The 22,655-nt window shown below is 49.0% G+C and overlaps 1 long non-coding RNA gene across 1 annotated transcript; it reads left to right on the top strand.

The window, feature by feature from the left end:
- The first annotated feature begins 14,896 nt into the window (after positions 1–14,896).
- On the top strand, positions 14,897–22,486 carry LOC126546952 (uncharacterized). Its single transcript, XR_011892233.1, has 4 exons — positions 14,897–16,203; positions 16,278–16,345; positions 16,424–16,623; positions 22,329–22,486. It is a non-coding gene; the product is annotated as an uncharacterized lncRNA (long non-coding RNA).
- The last annotated feature ends 169 nt before the right edge of the window (positions 22,487–22,655 follow it).

Genomic DNA, 22,655 nt, shown 5'->3' with positions numbered 1-22,655 from the left:
ATATCCGAATGGGGAGAAAACCTCAAAGAACAAGTAAGGAAGTTCACGAAAGAAGTCGAACGCACGCAGCAAACACCGGACGTGGACTCTAGGCTACTCAGACTGTGGGAAGCAAGAAAAGGACTCACGAAGAGGTGGAAGAGGCAGAAATTTAACAGAAAGCTCAAAATAAAAATAGCAGAGATCACAAGGAAAGCGGAGGAGTATGCGGAGCAGCTTGCGAGACAAAACTGGCAGCAGTTCAGCAATTCACTGAACGGGACCTTGAACACAGCAAAGACGTGGAGCATACTCAAAGCCCTACTAGACCCGACCAAAACCACGTCAGAGAATAACAAAGCCATCCATCGACTGATTCACCAGTATGAAGGGACGAATGAAGAACTGCTAGAAAAAGTACGCAAGAAATGCTTTGGCGACAGCAACCCGGCCGCTTACAAAGAAAGATATAAAGGGGAAGAAAACGAAGCATTGGACAGGCCCATAAGTAAGGAAGAAGTTTATGCGGCAATAAGAAGAGCAACAAGAAACACGGCAGCGGGTGCGGACAAAATTAACAACGCACTAATCCGCAACCTCAATGACGAGTTAGTCGAAAAATTAACCGACTACCTCAACAATCACTGGGGAGCGGAAACAGTTCCAGAAGAATGGAAACACGCTGAAATCATCATGATTCCAAAGCCAGGAAAGAAACTCCAAGTAGAGAACCTCAGACCAATCTCTCTCACATCATGCTTGGGCAAGATATACGAGAGAGTGGTTACGAAGAGACTTCAAGACTACATGGACGATAACGAATTATACCCGCACAGCATGTTCGGCTTCAGAGCCAAGCTGTCGACGCAAGACGTGCTGCTGCAGATAAAAGAAGAAATACTCAGCGAAATCCCACGCTACGGAGAAAATATCATCATGGCACTCGACATCAAAGGCGCCTTTGACAATGTCAGTCACGAAGCCATACTAACGGGCCTAGACAACCTGAACTGCGGCAGAAAAACACACGGCTATGTCAAAGCATTCCTGTCGGGCAGAACAGCGACCATCGGGCTAGGAGAGCTAAGATCAGACAAGTTCAGCACTCCAAACAAAGGCACACCGCAAGGGTCAGTTATCTTGCCCATCCTTTTCAACGTGGCAATGATAGGACTGGCCAAACAATTAGAGGAAATTGGGGGTATACGTCATGCGATGTACGCCGACGATATCACCATCTGGGCGCAAAGAGCTCCGCTAGGATACCAAGAACTCAAGTTGCAAGAGGCCGCAGCATGCGTAGAAACATATGTCAGGGCAAGAGGACTCGCATGCTCAACGGAGAAATCTGAGCTCCTGAGAGTACGCCGGAGACGAAAGGCCAGCGACGAGGCCGAGCCCCTGAAAATCTACCTGGAGGGACACCAGATCCCGGAAGTGACGCAATGCAGAATACTGGGGATGTGGGTGCAAACAAACCAGCGTTGCACATACGCCCTGGCACTAACCAAGACTGCAGTCAACCAAGTGGCCAGAATGATAAACCGGGTGTCGAAAAGAAGATATGGCATGAAGGAGGCAGACACACTCAAGCTGATAAAAAGCCTAGTAGTCAGCAGAGTGGTGTACAGCCTACCGTACTACAACTGTGTCAAAAGCGAAATCCAGCAAATCGATACCATCCTAAGGAAAGCACTCAAGACGGCGCTTCAAATACCCCAAACAGCGTCGACCGAGAAGCTGCTAGCCCTAGGGCTGCACAACAGCTTTGAGGAACTAACTGCAAGAAGCCCAAAGGATCGCACAATTCCAAAGACTACAGCAAACTGAAACCGGTAGAAGACTTCTAGTCAGGTACGGCGGCGAATCAACCCTACGAGAAGTAGAAGATAACATGACGATCCCGGACGAGTACCGCAGTACCATCAGGGTAGCACCAATACCCAGAAATATGGACCCGAACCTGCACAAGGCACGCAGGGAGGCGAGGGCAGAGTACGTGCAAAGGACACTGGCCACCCGGAACGAAACGGTGTATGTTGACGCCGCAACATACGCCGGCAAAGGAGAAGGCAATAAGCAGTGGCGACGGTGATTGGCCCGGACCTCAGGGAAATCACCAGCGCGTCAATACGAAACTGCACGGTAGTTGAAGCCGAGGAAGCGGCCGTAGCTCTAGCGGCAGTGGAGGGCTATCGACTAGGCAAATCCCTAACGATTCTAACAGACTCGCAAACAGCATGCCGGAATTACATGAATGGCAGGATCAGCCGCAAGGCGCTGAACATTCATCGCTCTAACGGCCGACCCACAGACAAGCAAAGCAAACACGCGATAGTTTGGATACCGGGACACATGAGTGTCGAGGGAAATCTGGAGGCAGATAGGATAGCTCGAGGGTACGCAACAAACCGGGCGTCCAAGAACACTGCCGCCATAGAGGACCCAGAACCGGTAGGCCAAACATACACTGACACGCTAAACTACTTCAGGGGCGCCAGAATGAGATACCCGGCACCAGACAAACAACTCAACAGAGAAGAAGCCGTAATCTGGCGGCAACTACAAACGGGCACATACCCGAACTTATACATTCTAAATAAAATTTACCCTACCCAATATGAGAACACATGCCCCTGGTGCGGGGACAAGCCCACGCTATATCATATCACGTGGGCCTGCCAAAAAGCAAAAGAAATAACCATAATAGAAAACCCGAGTGCGGAGCAGTGGGAGAGGATGCTTTCCAGCGACATCCTGAAAGTCCAGCAAGGGCTAGTAAGGCGTGCTCGCACGGCAGCTACCCTCAGTGGGGCCCTGGACTAGGGGCACCAACCCTGCAAATCAAGATGGAAGAAGCCATCTGAAGAACCGATAACTCCATATGTAAATAGAGCAAATAAACGTTTTTCACCACCACCACCATCAAAGTGGTACAAAGCTTATGTAGCGTGTTGTACATTATATAACATACTGCTGCAATGAAATTAGATTTTACGGGATAATATTTGAGTATAGGTGTGTTTACTGCCCCGCAAGCAAACGCCACTAGTCTAAAGATCGAAGTCAATCCGAAGCCTGTACTTCATATCATTGCCATGGGGCGCTATTCAGGGGCCGAATCTTATAACGGTTCGGTTGGGGAACCGTTCCTATGGCCTCACCTGATTGGTCAAAATTTTGATTACGTCACAGGTCGTCAGAGGCAGCGGGGCGGTATCGCAATTTTTGAATATGTCACGCATCTGTCAATCATCTTCAAAGCGAACCAGTCGTAGGAACCGGCGAAGGGGTAGTCCGCTTTGGGTTCCGTTGCTGTGGCTTGGCTGTGGGCTTGCGACTCTGGCCGCGCGCGCCGGTCGCGCGACCCCGGAGACACGCGGGCGTCGCGCGCGCGCGCGTTGGTTGCTTCGGAGGCTATTACTTGCCTTCGTCGTCTGCTTGGCGTTGCTCTTTCGGTGTCGACCACGGCTGGAAGTGCGATACGCGTTCGAAGAAGTGACGGATAATGAGTTTGCACCACCCTTGCTGGCTTTCTAGGTAGACCTCTTGCAGGCTACGCTATCCTATGGAGGAGACTCGGGTGCAAGCGTACGAGTGGCCATTCCACGCAGAGGAAGGAACATTGCGCGCTGCGGTTAATCGCCACCGGCCTGCAGCTCCCAGAGGTCGGTCAGACGTGAAGCATTCATCGGAATGGCCTAGGTCTCTGCTGCCGACACTGTCCACAAAGTTGCTCTCGCAATTAGTGTGTTGGCCGTTTGAAGGACTGGGTCAACTTTCCCGAAACCTCAGCTTCAAAGCCAATGTCAAGGAGATATTTGCAGGGTGAGATCGAATTCCTAGTGCTATCACCAGAGTGAATAGCTTGCAGATCGCCGTTCAGCAGTCAGAAGGGTTCAACCTAGGCTGGCTCAGCGCTTCCTTCGTTCGGCTGATAAAACTATGCAGTCAGGACGGGAAGATATTGTGGAGATCTCTTATTTGGCTGCCTTTTTTTCTGTAGTTCGGGAGTGCCGTACTTTGTTCCTCAATTTCACGGCACAGCGCGCACCGTCAGCACCACACTCTTCGATTTGACTTCGCGCAGGCAATGCAGGGCCCGTATACCGTAATGTTCGATTTCAAGTTCCATTGCTTCTATCACGCCACGCGCCGTGGGGCAGATCGCACGGATAGCGGCAGCGCGGCGGCGAGCGAATCATGTCCGAACCAATGACGAAGGGCGAAAAAAGAAGGAAGATTGATATAGTCGGCTAGTAAATGTGTCCCTAAGAACCAGTTCATGGTTTTGTCGCGCTAGCTACTTGAGAAGTGCTGGCAGTGCGTTCCTGTTGCGTGCATCGTGCGAGCTCCTGGTAGCAGACGACATAACGCTGCCATAGAATAAAGAACACCACGCTGCGCTCTGCCAACTCACTTACGCTTGCGATACCGCCTGTGGGCTCAGAATGAAAAAAGAATGACATTAATAAATTACTTCTGCATTGCGTAAACGCCCGGCACCACAAGTTTATACTTCAGAATTTGGCGTATAATATTTAATTTATATTTTACATTTATTTAACAAGCAGAAACATTTGCAATTCCTCGATTAACTCGTCATATAATGACGTACACTTCAGACGTGGCACCCTCTCATCTATTTGTAGAGTCCTTCCCTTCTTCCACCACCGGCTTGGGAGTGGCACATCTAGTGACGTAAGCGGCGAAGCGGACGGTTCGTATTCCGAACCGTTATAAGATTCGGCCCCTGGGGCGCTATTCTGGACATTCCGCCATTTTCTTCGGTGCGTGACGTTGGCGCGACGCAAACAAAATGGCGCTGGTGGCCCAGTTTTGCTTACGTAACGTGACGCCAACTTCACGTTTCGCCTAGGAAACTGAAATGAAGGCACTGAATGTAGCGCTTCGGTAAAGCAAAACAGTTTTCCTCCGCAGTAAAAATAAAGCAGCTATCTCAAAGCGTATGATTATTCCGTCGAAAACGCTTCTCGCTTCCGTCGTCTGCTGCGTACTAGCCGTCGTCTGCTTCAATAGCTAGAATGCGTGTCGCCGAAAAATGGAATGAGTCATCGCACGTTGGCGCCAACGCGCTTGTTTTCTTGCTTGAGACAACATACGCGACCTACCAGTGGTGATGCGCGCACGTTCTAGGCCACGTTATCGCTATCTCGTGAAACGCAAGTGACTCAGCCCGACTCGGCTGGCTGAGAAACGGCCGAGTATCACCGATAGCGTTGCGCGCGCCAGAGATATCCACTAGCGCGACGCAAGCGCCGGCGCTGCCATCTCTTGTTCATTTCGCTGGTTACTCGCACCGCGGGAGGAAACTTCAAGGCGCCGCCTTGCGTACATTTCCTTTTTTACAAATTAGAAAGAGGCCGTTGTCATAACTTTTGATTGTGCGAAAATGCATTAATCTTGATTACAATACAAATGCAGCAGTGAAAAGTGGACAACATTGCCGAAAGTTTGCTATGTTCAACCAATATTATTTCGTATAAACGCGTTCTTTTAAAAAATGATGGCCCCAAACACAAATGCTAACACCATCCGAGAGCGATGCAAATACTATGAGCACGCGTTATGAACAAAAGATTTTCGTGGTGCCAAACGACGGGGAAAATGTGGCGATACGCATTCCTCTCGGCTGCCATTGCATATGGCTGCTCATTAGCATAATTCGCGCAGCTCGTCGCAGCAAAAATTATGGCGGAAAATCTCAGCAATGGCGGCCCAGCGCAACGTCACGCATCGTCAAAATGACGTTTACGAAACAGCCCTTCCTGTGACGCTCCTCATGAGATATTCCTTCGGCCAATCAGCAAGCTGGCATGGCGCATATCTTGGATCGCCACCACATATTCGCGCAATTGCAGATGCATTGCACTGGCTTCTGCACGCTACCGCTCACATTCTTTTTGAAGCGCTAACATCCCAATATATATGCCAAGGACCAAAAAAATGTATTAGTCCATAAAATTTGCAGCTCCACGTATCGTTTCGTCATCTTGATGAAAACGCAAAATTGCATTTTGCAATACTTCCGCTTCCCGGCACAAATTTCAAGATACGTGACCTCTCGACAGCCAATCAGAGAGTAAACATGGCGGATAATGGCGGCCGTGCAGCCGCCATGCGTGTCCAGAATAGCGCCCCTGGGGCGCTATTCTGGACATTCCGCTATTTTCTTTGGTGCGTGACGTAGGCGCGACGCAAACAAAATGGCGCTGGTGGCCCAGTTTTGCTTATGTAACGTGACGCCAACTTGACGTTTCGCCTAAGAAACTGAAAAGATGGCACTGAATGTAGCGTTACCAGTAAAGCAAAACAGTTTTCCTCCGCCGTAAAAATAAAGCAGCTATCTCAAAGCATATGATTATTCCGTCGAAAACGCTTCTCGCTTCCGTCGTCTGCTGCGTACAAGCCGTCGTCATCTTCAATAGCTGGGATGCGTGTCCCCGGAAAATGGAATGAGTCATCGCATGGTTGGCGCCAATGCGCTTGTTTTCTTGCTTGAGACAACATACGCGACCCAGCAGTGGTGATGCGCGCACGTTCTAGGCCACGTCATCGCTATCTCGTGAAACGCAAGTGACTCAGCCCGACTCGGCTGGCTGAGAAACGGCCGAGCATCACCGATAGCGTTGCGCGCGCCAGAGATATCCACTAGCGCGACGCAAGCGCCGGCGCTGCCATCTCTTGTTCATTTCGCTGGTTACTCGCACCGAGGGAGGAAACTTCAAGGCGCCGCCTTGCGTACATTTCTTTTTATAAATTAGAAAGAGGCCGTTGTCATAACTTTTGATTGTGCAAAAAGGCATTAATCTTGATTACAATACAAATGCAGCAGTGAAAAGTGGACAACATTGCCGAAAGTTTGCTATGTTCAACCAATATTATTTCGTATAAACGCGTTCTTTTAAAAAATGATGGCCCCAAACACAAATGTCAACACCACCCGAGAGCGATGCAAATACTATGAGCACGCGTTATGAACAAAAGATTTTCGTGGTGCCAAACGACGGGGAAAATGTGGCGATACGCATTCCTCTAGGCTGCCATTGCATATGGCTGCTCATTAGCATAATTCGCGCGGCTCGTCGCAGCAAAAATTATGGCGGAAAATCTCAGCAATGGCGGCCCAGCGCAACGTCACGCATCGTCAAAATGACGTTTACGAAACAGCCCTTCCTGTGACGCTCCTCACGAGATATTCCTTCAGCCAATCAGCAAGCTGGCATGGCGCACATCTTGGATCGCCACCACATATTCGCGCAATTGCAGATGCATTGCACTGGCTTCTGCACGCTACCGCTCACATTCTTTTTGAAGCGCTAACATCACAATATATCTGCCAAGGTCCAAAAAAATGTATTAGTCCATAAAATTTGCAGCTCCACGTCACGTTTCGTCATCTTGATGAAAACGCAAAATGACATTTCGCAAAACTTCCGTTTCCCGGCACAAATTTCAAGGCACGTGAGCTCGCCACAGCCAATCAGAGAGTCAACATGGCGGATAATGGCGGCCGTGCAGCCGCCATGCGTGTCGAGAATAGCGCCCCTGGGGCGCTATTCTGGACATTCCGCCATTTTCTTTGGTGCGTGACGTAGGCGCGACGCAAACAAAATGGCGCTGGTGGCCCAGTTTTGCTTATGTAACGTGACGCCAACTTGACGTTTCGCCTAAGAAACTGAAAAGATGGCACTGAATGTAGCGTTACCAGTAAAGCAAAACAGTTTTCCTCCGCAGTAAAAATAAAGCAGCTATCTCAAAGCATATGATTATTCCGTCGAAAACGCTTCTCGCTTCCGTCGTCTGCTGCGTACAAGCCGTCGTCTGCTTCAATAGCTAGGATGCGTGTCCCCGGAAAATGGAATGAGTCATCGCATGTTGGGGCCAACGCGCTTGTTTTCTTGCTTGAGACAACATACGCGACCTACCAGTGGTGATGCGCGCACGTTCTAGGCCACGTTATCGCTATCTCGTGAAACGCAAGTGACTCAGCCCGACTCGGCTGGCTGAGAAACGGCCGATATCACCGATAGCGTTGCGCGCGCCAGAGATATACACTAGAGCGACGCAAGCGCCGGCGCTGCCATCTCTTGTTCATTTCGCTGGTTACTCGCACCGAGGGAGGAAACTTCAAGGCGCCGCCTTGCGTACATTTCTTTTTATAAATTAGAAAGAGGCCGTTGTCATAACTTTTGATTGTGCGAAAAGGCATTAATCTTGATTACAATACAAATGCAGCAGTGAAAAGTGGACAACATTGCCGAAAGTTTGCTATGTTCAACCAATATTATTTCGTATAAACGCGTTCTTTTAAAAAAGGATGGCCCCAAACACAAATGCCAACACCACCCGAGAGCGATGCAAATACTATGAGCACGCGTTATGAACAAAAGATTTTCGTGGTGCCAAACGACGGGGAAAATGTGGCGATACGCATTCCTCTCGGCTGCCATTGCATATGGCTGCTCATTAGCATAATTCGCGGGGCTCGTCGCAGCAAAAATTATGGCGGAAAATCTCAGTAATGGCGGCCCAGCGCAACGTCACGCATCGTCAAAATGACGTTTACGAAACAGCCCTTCCTGTGACGCTCCTCACGAGATATTCCTTCAGCCAATCAGCAAGCTGGCATGGCGCATATCTTGGATCGCCAGCACATATTCGCGCAATTGCAGATGCATTGCACTGGCTTCTGCACGCTACCGCTCACATTCTTTTTGAAGCGCTAACATCACAATATATCTGCCAAGGACCAAAAAATGTATTAGTCCATAAAATTTGCAGCTCCACGTCACGTTTCGTCATCTTGATGAAAACGCAAAATGACATTTCGCAAAATTTCTGTTTCCCGGCACAAATTTCAAGGCACGTGAGCTCGCCACAGCCAATCAGAGAGTCAACATGGCGGATAATGGCGGCCGTGCAGCCGCCATGCGTGTCGAGAATAGCACCCCTGGACACGCATGGCGGCTGCACGGCCGCCATTATCCGCCATGTTTACTCTCTGATAGGCTGTCGAGAGGTCACGTGTTTAGAAATTTGTGCCGGGAAGCGGAAGTATTGCAAAATGCAATTTTGCGTTTTCATCAAGATGACGAAACGTGACGTGGAGCTCAAATTTTATAGACTAATACATTTTTTTGGTCCTTGGCAGCTATATTGCGATGTTAGCGCTTCAAAAAGAATGTGAGCGGTAGCGCGCAGAAGCCAGTGCAATGCATCTGCAATTGCGCGAATATGTGGTGGCGATCCAAGATGTGCGCCATGCCAGCTTGCTGATTGGCTGAAGGAATATCTCGTGAGGAGCGTCACAGGAAGGGCTGTTTCGTAAACGTCATTTTGACGATGCGTGACGTTGCGCTGGGCCGCCATTGCTGAGATTTTCCGCCATAATTTTTGCTGCGACGAGCCGCGCGAATTATGCTAATGAGCAGCCATATGCAATGGCAGCCTAGAAGAATGCGTATCGCCACATTTTCCCCGTCGTTTGGCACCACGAACATCTTTTGTTCATAACGCGTGCTCATAGTATTTGCGTCGCTCTCGGGTGGTGTTGACATTTGTGTTTGGGGCCATCATTTTTTAAAAGAATGTGTTTGTACGAAATAATATTGGTTGAACATAGCTAACTTTCGGCAATGTTGTCCACTTTTCACTGCTGCATTTGTATTGTAATCAAGATTAATGCCTTTTTGCACAATCAAAAGTTATGACAACGGCCTCTTTCTAATTTATAAAAAGAAATGTATGCAAGGCGGCGCTTTGAAGTTTCCTCCCTCGGTGCGAGTAACCAGCGAAATGAACAAGAGATGGCAGCGCCGGCGCTTGCGTCGCGCTAGTGGATATCTCTGGCGCGCGCAACGCTATCGGTGATACTCGGCCGTTTCTCAGCCAGCCGAGTCGGGCTGAGTCACTTGCGTTTCACGAGATAGCGATGACGTGGCCTAGAACGTGCGCGCATCACCACTGGTAGGTCGCGTATGTTGTCTCAAGCAAGAAAACAAGCGCGTTGGCGCCAACCATGCGATGACTCATTCCATTTTCCGGGGACACGCATCCTAGCTATTGAAGCAGACGACGGCTTCAATGGCGGAATGGTGGAGAAATGGCGGAATGTCCAGAATAGCGCCCATGTAGGGGCGCTATTCTGGACATTCCGCCATTTTCTTCGGTGCGTGACGTAGGCGCGACGCAAGCAAAATGGCGCTGGTGGCCCAGTTTTGCTTACGTAACGTGACGCCAGCTTGACGTTTCGCCTAAGAAACTGAAATGAAGGCACTGAATGTAGCGTTATCAGTAAAAGCAAAACAGTTTTCCTCCGCTGTAAAAATAAAGCAGCTATCTCAAAGCATATGATTATTCCGTCGAAAATGCTTCTCGCTTCCGTCGTCTGCTTCAATAGCTAGGTTGCGTGTCCCCGGAAAATGGAATGAGTCATCGCATGTTGGCGCCAACGCGCTTGTTTTCTTGCTTGAGACAACATACGCGACTTACCAGTGGTGATGCGCGCACGTTCTAGGCCACGTTATCGCTACCTCGTGAAACGCAAGTGACTCAGCCCGACATGGCTGGCTGAGAAACGGCCGAATATCACCGATAGCGTTGCGCGCGCCATAGATATCCACTAGCGCGATGCAAGCGCCGGCGCTGCCATCTCTTGTTCATTTCGCTGGTGCGGGAGGAAACTTCAAGGCGCCGCCTTGCGTACATTTCTTTTTATAAATTAGAAAGAGGCCGTTGTCATAACTTTTGATTGTGCGAAAAGGCATTAATCTTGATTACAATACAAATGTAGCAGGGAAAGGTGGACAACATTACCGAAAGTTTGCTATGTTTAACCAATATTATTTCGTATAAACGCGTTCTTTTAAAAAATGATGGCCCCAAACACAAATGCCAATACTACCCGAGAGCGATGCAAATACTATGAGCACGCGATATGAAGAAAAGATCTTCGTGGCGCCAAACGGCGGGGAAAATGTGGCGATACGCATTCCTCTCGGCTGTCATTGCATATGGCTGCTCATTAGCATAATTCGCGCGGCTCGTCGCAGCAAAAATTATGGCGGAAAATCTCAGCAATGGCGGCCCAGCGCAACCTCACGCATCGTCAAAATAACGTTTACGAAACAGCCTTTCCTGTGACGCTCCTCACGAGATATTCCTTCAGCCAATCAGCAAGCTGGCATGGCGCATATCTTGGATCGCCACCACATATTCGCGCAATTGCAGATGCATTGCACTGGCTTCTGCACGCTACCGCTCACATCACAATATATCTGCCAAGGACCAAGAGAATGTATTAGTGGATAAAATTTGCAGCTCCACGTCACGTTTCGTCATCTTGATGAAAACGCAAAATGGCATTTCGCAAAACTTCCGTTTCCCGGCACAAATTTCAAGGCACGTGAGCTCGCCACAGCCAATCAGAGAGTCAACATGGCGGATAATGGCGGCCGTGCAGCCGCCATGCGTGTCGAGAATAGCACCCTAGGTTGAGGCAACGCTCACGAGAACCCCCGTAGACACTAGCGCTACATTTCCCTCTAGGGTATTTATTTAGAAACTCTATGGGTCCCGACCGTCAGCAGCAAAGCAGCCGAACGTGGCACTAGAAATTTATCAAGCATGACAAGCACAAGCGCGAGAGCGAGGGTGCGGAGGAGAAGTTTGACGTCTCTCGGGGTACTCTGGGGTCGAATCTTATAACGGTTCGGAATACGAACCGTTCGCTTCGCCGCTTACGTCATTAGATGTGCCACTCCCAAGCCGGCGGTGGAAGAATGGGAGGACGCGACCAATAGATGAGAGGGTGCCACCTCTGAAGTGTACGTCATTATATGACGAGCTAATCGAGGAATTGCAGAATGTTTCTGCTTGCTAAATAAATGTAAAATATGAATAAATATTATACGCCAAGTTCTGAAGTATAAACGTGTGGTGCCGGGCGTTTACGCAATGCAGAAGTAATTTATTAATGTCATTCTTTTTTGTTCAGAGCCGACAGGCGGTATCGCAAGCGTAAATGAGTTGGCAGAGCGCCGCGCTATGTCATCTGCTACCAGGAGCTCGCACGATGCACGCAACAGGAACGCACTGCCAGCACTTCTCAAGTAGCGAGCGCGACAAAACCGTGAACTGGTTCTTAGGGACACCTTTACTAGCCGACTATATCAATTTTCCATCTTTTTTTCGCCCTTCGTCATCGGCTCGGACATGACTTGCACGCCGCCGCGCTACCGCTGTCCCTGCGATAAGCCCCACGGCGCGTCGCGTGATAAAAGCAATGGAACTTGAAATCGAACATTACGATACACGGGCCCTGCATTGCCTGCGCGAAGTCAAATCGAAGAGTGTGGTGCTGACGGTGCCCGCTGTGCCGTAAAATTTAGTAACAAAGTGCGGCACTCCCGAACGAGAAAAAAAAAAAGGCAGCCAAATAAGAGATCTCCACAATATATTCCCGTCTTGACTGTATAGTTTTATCAGCCGAACGAAGGAAGTGCTGAACCAGCCTAGGTTGAACCCTTCTGACTGCTGAACGGCGATCTGCGAGCTATTCACGCTGGCGATAGCACTGAGAATTCGATCTCACCATGCAAATATCTCCTTGGCATTGGCTTTGAAGCTGAGGTCACGGGAAAGCTGACCCAGCCCTTCAACCAGCCAACACAGTAATTGCGAGAGCAACTTTGTGGACAGTGTCGGCAGCAGAGATCTAGGTCATTCCGATGAATGCTTCACGTCCGACCGACCTCTGGGAGCTGCAGGCCGGTGGCGATGAACCGCAGCGAGCAATATTCCTTCCTCTGCGTGGAATGGCCACTCGTACGCTTGCACCTGAGTCCCCTCCATTTGATAGCGTAGCCTGCAAAGGTTTACTTAGAAAGCCAGCAAGGGCGGTGCAACTCATTATCCGTCACTTCTTCGAACGCGTATCGCGCTTCCAGCCGTGGTCGACACCGAAAGAGGAACGCCAAGCAGACGACGAAGGCAAGTAATAGCCTCCGAAGCAACCAACGCACGCGCGCGCGACGCCCGCGTGTCTCCGGGGTCGCGCGACCGGCGCGCGCTGCCAGGGTCACAAGCCAAAGCCAAGCCACAGCAACGGAACCCAAAGCAGACTACCCCTTCGCCGGTTCCTACGACCGGTTCGCTTTGAAGATGATTGACAGATGTGCGACGTATTCAAAAATTGCGATACCGCCCCGCTGCCTCTGACGACCTGTGACGTAATCAAAATTTTGGCCAATCAGGTGAGGCCAAAGGAACGGTTCCCCAACCGAACCGTTATAAGATTCGGCCCCTGGTCGTGAGCGCGCCAAGCGCGATAGCAGCGCCGGCCCCGCAGCCGCTCCGGCCGCCTTCGCCGTGGCCCGTTTTAATCTGTCCGCGACTGTACATGCCTATAAATATTTTGTTAGGATGTAAAGTGTCTCTTGGCATTTCGGAGCTCTGTGCAAAAGAACAAAAAATATACCCGCGTTGACAATTATTATTATCATAATCAATATATATATATTTTTTTTTGCAAGACCCTGACAACCAGCTATGGTTGGTGAACAGGGCTCGGACGGCGGCAGCAGCCATGGCTACCTGGACTGAGGAGGCCCACCACCTTTGGGCTCAAGAAGCCTGGTCTAGCAATAAAGTTTCTCTCTCTCTCTCTATTGCGTTGAATCGTGCAGTATTCATTGAAGTTGTCATGGCTCTAAACGTTTTGTTGATTAGACACGCAGTTACTTCATTCCCTACATTATTTGCGTACAGTTCTGAACCCGAAATGAAAGGTTTTACCCTGCGCTAAACTGGCACCCATGCTCAGCAGCTGCCTTCCTTGGCCAAAGGCATCGAACCGACGACAACTCGTGCTTAGCACGAGAAGGCCATTGTTCAATGAGGCCACTGTTGAGGGGTCGCGGCACAAAGCAAAAGCAAAACAATATTTAAATAAAGTTATGAAAAGAAATAGGAAATAAAGAAAGTTAGCTCTATATACTACCGACCATACCAACGCGAAGGAAGCAGGTGGTGGGATCAGATGCAGTAATCTTTGGTAAATGAAGTTTTCAAAACGGAATCGAAATATATTGAAAGGTGTTATTTGTATTTGTGATTAGGTGCTTCATAGAATAATTTCGTCATGATATTTCTTGGATTTATGGACTCCTCATGCGTGTGATCTTCTCGTCCCAAATCTTTCGCGATGTCTTTTGCGCCGAGTCATTCAGAGTAGAGGAAGAACGGCCTTCTATTAACTGAGCTCTTCGTTCTCCGCCTCTCTATTACGTTGCCAACAAAGTCCGAATGCTAGCGTTTTGGGGCACCTACATCCGGAAAAAGCACAAGCGGCGCAAGTGGAGTGGCTGTGGGGTTTCGCTGCTCAGCTTCAGGTCGAGGGTTCGATCGCAGCCGCGGCAGTCGCACTTCGATAACGGCCGAAATGCAAAAACGATCGTGTGCTTGGTCTTAGATGCGCGTGAAAGAACCCCAGGTGGTCAAAATTAGCCCGTTAGTGCCCCTGCTACGCCATGTCTCAAAATAAGATCGCGTCGTTCGGGCACGCAATCGAAGCTATAGAATTTCAATTTTTTTGTTCCAAGAAAAACGATGCGGCAGGAGCAGACGACTGCGCGTACAGACAACTCGACGCATGTCGCGGCGCGCGCTCACGAGTTGCAAGTCATGCTCGCTGCCGGAGCCCAACGCGAATGTGAAGGCGGCCACGGAACCGCGAAGATTCCGTCCGCGGGTTATAATATCCATAAAGCTACGGCGACAGCGCTAACGCCATTGCATGTCCAAGAACACAGTGGAAGCATGTGGAAGCTTCTAGAACATTCCGAGCTCGGCAACTCAGGCTGCAACTTTTTTTTTTATCATTCCTTTGGTTTTACCATCGCCCTCGCGCCAGTCGCGGTGATAACAGCGGCACGGCGGCTAGCGAGCCGGTGACGTAGTTCGACATTAGACCAATGAGAGAAGAAAAGAAATTGTCCGGGCGTATCAACGCATGCGCCGAAGAGCTTGGCACCGTGGCTGTCGTGGGCACATAGCGAGCATCCGGGGGCTTGGGCCGCCATTTTGCATTTTCCGTCTGCTTCGGCGTGCGTCGTGTCTGCTGCCTTCTGCGTCGCACCCTACCTCGAGCTCCTGCTGGTCTTCATTACGCGCTAACAGTGGCAACGCTTGTCGAAGTTACACGCTGCGCATGTTCCCGCCTTCGGCCGACTCTGGAAGCACTGGCTTCATGCACCGGGGCCTGAAAAACGTGAGGCACTCCTCGAGAGACTTGTTGCCCGACCCGCCTGTCGTCTCCGTCTCGGCAATTCCTGGCCCCGTTTTCGAGCTCCCGGAGTGTAAGTGACCGCCAGCCGGCATAACTACGTTGCTATACGCCGACGACACTCCGGTCGAGCCGGCGCAGCGTATATAAGCCGGAAGTCGTTCCTGTCGAGTACTCGTTCTTTTGTTTGTGCGCGTTTCCACCCCCCCGACGGCGCAGGGACTATTGAACTGTGGATGAACTCTGAGCGTGGCCACTAACTCCAGGACCTGCGCGGCAACCCCTCGTCACGGCGAGCGTCGTCTCTACGAGCTTCGCATCGAGCGTCCTAAACGCTCAAAAGGCCTGTGTGTGCACTTCGTGCATTTTTTCTAGATGGTCTAGCTGGCGAGGGTGGCGCATGCCTTAGAGAAGTTAACTGTTTGTTCAGTTGCACTAGCGAGCGCTCACTAGGGTTGTATAGCTACACTACAAAATTGCGTAAGGTTAGTGTTGTTGCTTACCTTTATAAGCCCGAGGTTTCGTGGGCATGGCTTGCGGCCACACGGGTCTTCTCCGTGCCGGAATCGAAGAGGACGGGCCACGTGTTGCGGGGTGGCGGCGTATAGCTTCAGGTTTTAGCTGACACACAGGGTTAGCTCACACTGCGCAGGCAACAGCTGATAGCCGTCCTCTTACGACTGCGTCAGGGACATGGACCCATCCGAACGGCCTTGCGACCCGACCCCACTATTTCGTGACGGAGATAGCCCGCGCGCGTCAGTGCGCGTGCTATCGAGCGAAATGTGGAATGACGGAAGCAAACGGCATTCGGACATTACCTCGCCAGCTATTAGGCACTAACCCGCTCTACGCAGCACCTCGACGCCGGACGTCGCCTGCTGTTTTCGTCGGAGCTGGGCCGGTCAGCAGCTACAGTAAGCGGCCCGTTTCCTTGCCGTTGTTGCTGTTCGTTTTTCGATGTGGGCTTACTGTCCTCGCTATTTTCCAGAGCATCACTCGCACCGCGCACGGCCTACAGTGTTCCCTCGTAGGCGTAGCCTTGTGGCCCTGCACCGGGTAAATACCACGTGCAGATGAATAATAGTACTACATCAGTGTTCTCGAGTGCTTAAAAAAGCCTTGTTGTCGTTTCAGGATCCCGAGGTCCGCTTTCGAGATTGCGGACCACGAGTCGGAAGGATATCCAGTGTGCTGCTCCACGTTTGCCATCCTCCCAACGTCCCCCACCGGAGATGGCCTTGAGCACTTCTTACCGTGGCTGACCGCGTTGGCTCCTTTGCATTTCCGCGTCCACGTCGTCCTTCTGCTACGGCGCACTTCGTTTGCTACTACTGGTAAATATCGCTTAAACACGATTCGTACTATCGCTGTGTCCTATTATTATTATTATTATTATTATGATTATTCATAGTTATTAGTACTGTTACTGCTATTCCCAATACCGCCGCTCTTCACTCGGAGCACAGCAGGTGGGACTACTTCAGGCACACACGCCCTTAATAGGCGCTGCAACGTGTGGCCGCTTTGCCAGGTGCTCGCATGTCGTAGGCGATACTGAACGCCATAGCGCACAAAAAAATTACGCGGCTCGCGCGCTGTTCGAATCGATGTAAGCGAAGGTTTCTTTACTGTTTGCTTTAATTGACGGCAATTCGCGACGATTGTTTTTTTCACGTCGGATGCATTCTGGCGCAGAGTTAGTGTGGTATGTTGCCTTGTGTATACACGACTTCGTTTTTCTATGTAGTGTACACAGGACACACAGCGATGCGGGATTTGCTTGTGCACCATTGTTGATAGCCGGGGAGAAAGGTCGGCACTATCATTGCCTCACACGGCGAGTGGCCAAAAGCGGTAAACCTTAAATAAGTTATGGGGCTTCACGTGCCAAACCAATAATACGTGCGGCACTTTCCCAGAGCGAGGTATCCATTGATTCAATGCTCCAAAACCTTTCTATCTCTTGCTGAATTGTTTCCGCAGCTTCAACCTTCAGAACCATGACTGTTTGATTTCATGCTTGGTGAAATTGTTTTGGGGTCCTTTTTGGGGGCCTTGCAGTACCCAACCCCGTATTGTCTCGTCTGCGATCAATCTGTTTTCGACATTTTACGTCCTACCAGCGAACAACTCCCATTGAGCCCTTCAGCAGTCTTATGGCTTCTGTTGCAATCGTCTCGGTTCTTTCATCCGCCACTTGTAGCTTTCCATTTTTCTCCTTGGAATTCTGATTTGTAGCACGTAGACAACAGATGCGACGTCGGCTTGCAGATCTATTACCACGGCTGATTTCTTTCCTCGCGTTGCTAGTTAATTGGACAACGTTAATTTGAATTCTTCATTCCCTTCCAATGAACCAGTCGTCGGCCTTTCGTGTAATATCTTCGCTCCTATTTCTCTTACTAATCCAGCTGCAATAAATATCCCCTGGTGTTCGCTGTCTAATATTAATCGGCTTTGTCTGCCACCTTTATCTTTCCCTATCCAAGCTACAGCTGTCTCCGAAAGCGCAAAATTGTTTTAAATTTTCAGTTGCGTGTAGAGTAGCCGTCGTTGCTTCCGCTGGCTCTGTTCTGACCTGCTCCACCTTTTCTTGCCGCACCGTTATGCCTACTTATCTAGCATGTTGTCCTTTGCACTGCTTGTATTTCCCTTTTCCTCTACAAATAGGTGCAGTGTTCTGGTCGGTTGAATCTGAAACTCTATTCTCAGTAAGAATGTTTTTTCTTTTTCCTCATTGGAATGTTCCGATGACAGTCCTCAGTTACGTGGCTGTTCTGCTTGCAGAACAGGCAGCTTCTGTTTCTGAGCTATAAATGCTGTAATTCCGAAGCTGTATGCTATTATTCCTTGGCTTCGCAACTGTCCTGTCCTGTTAACACCGTCTTCCTCGGAAGATATTTGCTATCGCTGGAATACCTTAACCCTGTCCAGCTTTTCCTTGCATTGCTTGCCTGTTGCTTCGCACGCTAGCTTTCATGGCTGAGCTGTTTTTCATTGCTCCTTCTGACTTGGAACTGCACTGATAACTCCGGTGGAATTGCTCTCTTCAACGCTGTCAACATCGACGCGAAACTGGCACTCGAATCACTGAAGGTGCAGACCGACAATCTGTTCAACTGCTCTCCGTGTCCTATCTTGCGTAGTTAATCAGATTCTTGCGCCAACCTCACTTTCTCTAGACTCAAGAGCGCACTCATGCGCAGCTCCACTGATCGTTCACGATTTCCGAACTTGTTCGCAGTATTTTTATCGCTTCATCGCAACTTTCATATCCAGATAAAGCAATGAAGCCCTTCTATAGCATACGCAGTCTTTCGGGTTAGAGGTGCTAATAAACTTGTCCCTTGCTCATGTTAGGTCTGAGGTGAACTGCTCACTTGTGTTGAGTCCAGAAGCGATTCCACTCCAGGGCTCTTCCGCCAAACTTTGTCATTTCCAGATTTGGTAGCTCATGTCTTCCATTTGTCATTTCCATTTGGTAGCTTGCGTCTTCTGAACTGTGATGCCACCTGCGTTTCATTGTTCAAATCCAACTGTATGGCCTCTTGAATTCTGAACTCTATTGTAGGCAAGATCGTCGTTATTTTCATGTCGTACTCTAACATTAAAATACTGCTTCGGCAGTATTTTCTCTTACAAATTCCTCCATTTGTTCTTTGGCGCTGTTGAGGCTTTCCCTTATTCTTTTGCGTTGTGTGCAACTTTTGTCTGGTAATTGCGTTGATCAGCTTCGTGATCTAGGGCGAATGGCTTCGCTTTTTTTCGTAAATAAATGCTTCGCTCATTTCTAGTCGTGTAACAATGGCGTCTTGCTTCTCAGTGAGCTGGTCCGATCCTTATATATGGTCTTCTCTTCGGTCTCGTTGCCCGATCCGCTGCTCCACCACCGTTTCCTTTTCTGCTTCTTAGCAGGTTGACCTTCCTTATGGGCGGAGAGGTAGTAGGCTGGTCACAGCACCATTGATGAAAACGATAGACCGATGACTGCTTCAAATATGAGCGGTTTATTAAAGTAGCACGTGCTCGCGACACGGAGCCGCTGTCTTGCTCAGTCTTCGAGTGCTTCGCTGATATTTTACAATAGATTTTTATACTGTGGCACATAGCCTCAGCGAGGGATCGGCCAAAAAGTGGGTGGTGCAATCAATCAATCAATCAAACATTTTATTTCCTTAAAAAAAGGAGTACAGGACTAAAAGCTTGGACAGCTTGACGAGGTCCCGACCCCTTGTAAGTGGGCATAACAGCAAGATGACAGCCAGTCATACACAAGAAATGAAAAAAGCATCGCAATGTAACGGGTAATACAGAGTGAAACAAGACGGCAAGAAATAATCAACACTCATAAATAACAGTGGGGAACAAAATTAGGAGAATAAGAAGGCATGGTCTAGTCTTGCAAATAAATAAGTTGATAAAAACGTTTAATGCGAGAGTTTCGGTTTCTGGAGGGATCAAAATTTTGTCTGTCTAATAGGTTTAAAAGCGAAGGTAATGTATATTAAAGATTGCTCATCATAGGAGGTTCTTGGGGTGGATACGAACCACATTTCTTTGTCAGGTCTGTCGAATATTTGTATTTTCGCGAAGTTTTGCCAGATGAATTGTATCATCAATGCCAAATTTTACGAAATCTTTGTAGCACAACATCAACCTATAATTGTAAAAACAAAATACAGGAAGAATTTCATATTTAGAAACAAGTGGTTCTGTGGAGTGCGTATAATGGACATCAGCTATGTAACGCACAACTCTTTTTTTGTAGCAAATGTAGTTTGTGCAAGTTTGTTACACCAGTTGTACCCCACACCATGACGCAGTACTGCGTGACAGATACCACCAGAGCATTGTATAGCATTATTTTTACCTTGGTCGGGAGTAAGCGACGCAGACGTGCAATAACTCCAATGGCAGATGACAATTTAAATTGGAGATGATCAACATGCTCATTCCAGGTAAGGTGCTTTGTAAAACGCACCCCAACGATATTAACGGAATCCACTATCTCTAACTGCTCACTGCCCAGACAAATTCATATTAGTTGTCAACAACTTTCCTGTAGGCGCGTACAAGATAACTTTTGTTTTCTTAGGGTTGATTTTCAAACAGTTTATCACGGACCACCGTTCTAAGTCAGACAGCGTCTTATTAGCCTTTATTTCTATATCTGTTTCCACGTTGCCTGTAATAAAAACGGTTGTCATCGGCATACGAAACGAATGTAGCGTTATCTGTACAGCGTACAATGTCGTTTATATGAATCAAAAATACAAGTGGGCCCAAAATGCTTCCTTGCGGCACACCAGTGATAACTGGCTTCCTTGAAGATATTGTGTTACTGGCATCTACGAACTGTGATCTGTGGGACATATAAGATGTCTAATTAAAATAAGACACGAACAAATACAAGCCTGCTTAACATGTCGCATTATGTAGCGCGGTTAATTACGCGAGACAATGTGCACTCGCCTGTTTTCTTTCCGTCAAACACGCCGGTATGAACAGCTTCAAGAAAGCTTCGTTTCACAGAAATTCCAACATGTTCGATGACCCCACATTTGTCTGCAATTGCACTGTTTTTTACGGTCGCAGGCATAGCCGATTGTTGCATAGCTTCTCGAACGCGAGCGACTTTCTCGTCTCTTACAGATTATTTAGTTCCGTCCCAAGCTTGTGTTTTCGTGCTTTTCCTGCCGTCTTCCTCGATAAACCATATTCGTATTTTTCAATTTGTAACCTCATTGAAGTATCCTTCGTCGAGAATTCGGGAGCTTACATATAACACGGTTTGCTTTGCCTTTCGTCCTACCTTGCATTAACCGTGGATACGTTCACTAGTGACCGCTTCCGGACCGAGCATGTCCCGATTGTGTAAGCCGAAGAGAGCTCGTGTGTCACTCTTGCCTCTTTACTGCTGAGATGATGGAAGGTTCGGCGCTGCAACTCGCGCTTCCGTCTGTCGGGAATGGCTCGGCTGCTCAGCGCACGATTACACGTAACTTGGCTTCCCGCTGTCAAACCCCGTAGCAGCGGTATCTTCTACTTGCGTACTCGTTTGCTATAGACGCCGTATGCCATAAACGATATAATTATATAACGTATGCCATAAACCCACTGACATTTTCTAGATTGTCTTATTGTTTCAATCATTTCGTTCATACTAATACCCTAGATTTCGCAAGCATCAATTTTTTTTGCAGCGTTAACTACTTTTTTGTTCAGCCGGTCTCTTTTGCTTCATGTCCTGAATATCGACAGCTGTTTCCTCGAGTTCCTTAGCGATCTGCTTAAGGTCTAAGCCGGGGTTGGTTTCGATGTACCCTTGCATAAAATGTAAGCTCCAATACAGAGCTGTGTCGACCACAAAGAATGGTCGTGGGAAGGCCAGCGCTACTAAAAAAAAAAGTATTGCCCGCGCTTACCCACGTACCACAACGTTTACCCACCTGCACAATGTAGGCGAGGGGGTTAATTTGAGACCCGAGTGCAAGTAGCGCTACCATGCCCAGTCACCACGGCGTTGACGGTGCGAAGTTTTCAAATTCTGAGGTATGGTTGCGCTATGTCGATATGTGCAGAGCGGTCCACACGTGTAGCCGTTCAGAGTCTTACCACTTAATCCGACAAAAGGTGTATCAGGGAGCACCATCTGGCGATGTGCTCCTGCGCAGCCAGTCTCATCGAACCGCACTGCTTGTTCCACGCGCGCCGGCAGATCCGGCGCGAACATTAGCTGCAGAACGTAAAACTGGTCAATTACGAGGTGAGTGTTGGTAGCAATGCCATGTCCATGCATTATTGAACAAGAAACTAAACCAGCCATCAAGATGCATACACAGTGCAAATAAGTGCACAGGACGATGCTGGTTGAGTCGCTTGATAGTAAAAAAGACCACTGTCCTATGCTTTTTGGTGTGTATGCGCCTGTTTAACTGGTTTAATTCCTTGTTCGGTATGCAACAACTCCCCCAGCACTTTGCCTTACTGCATCCATGCCTTATTGTTTCAGAATCTTGATCTGTGCTTTCGATTGCAGCCCACGTGTAAGATGGATATCCAGTGCGCTGCTCCACGTTTGCCATTCTCCCAACGTCCCCCTCAGGAGATGGCCTAGAGCACCGCTCGTACCCTGACCGACTGTTCCCCTTCGCCGGTGCGGTCTCGCCGGCAGACGAGATCGCTCGACGCCCTTCTTAGCTACGGGCAAGTACACGCACAGACCACTCGTACTACGGCTGTGTCCTCGAGTGGTCGAAAAATGAGCCTTATTGCTTCAGTTCGTTTCAGATTCACCTTCCCTTTCGTTACATAAAGTTGTTTGATCGCTTAGACAAGTGTACGACAAAGGAAACAATGAGGAAAA

The sequence above is a fragment of the Dermacentor andersoni genome, chromosome 1 (genome assembly GCF_023375885.2).
Source record: "Dermacentor andersoni chromosome 1, qqDerAnde1_hic_scaffold, whole genome shotgun sequence".
In the NCBI taxonomy this organism is placed as follows: domain Eukaryota; kingdom Metazoa; phylum Arthropoda; class Arachnida; order Ixodida; family Ixodidae; genus Dermacentor; species Dermacentor andersoni.
The sequence above is the reverse complement of the archived record's forward strand: the minus strand, read 5'-3'. Positions and strand labels throughout refer to the sequence as shown.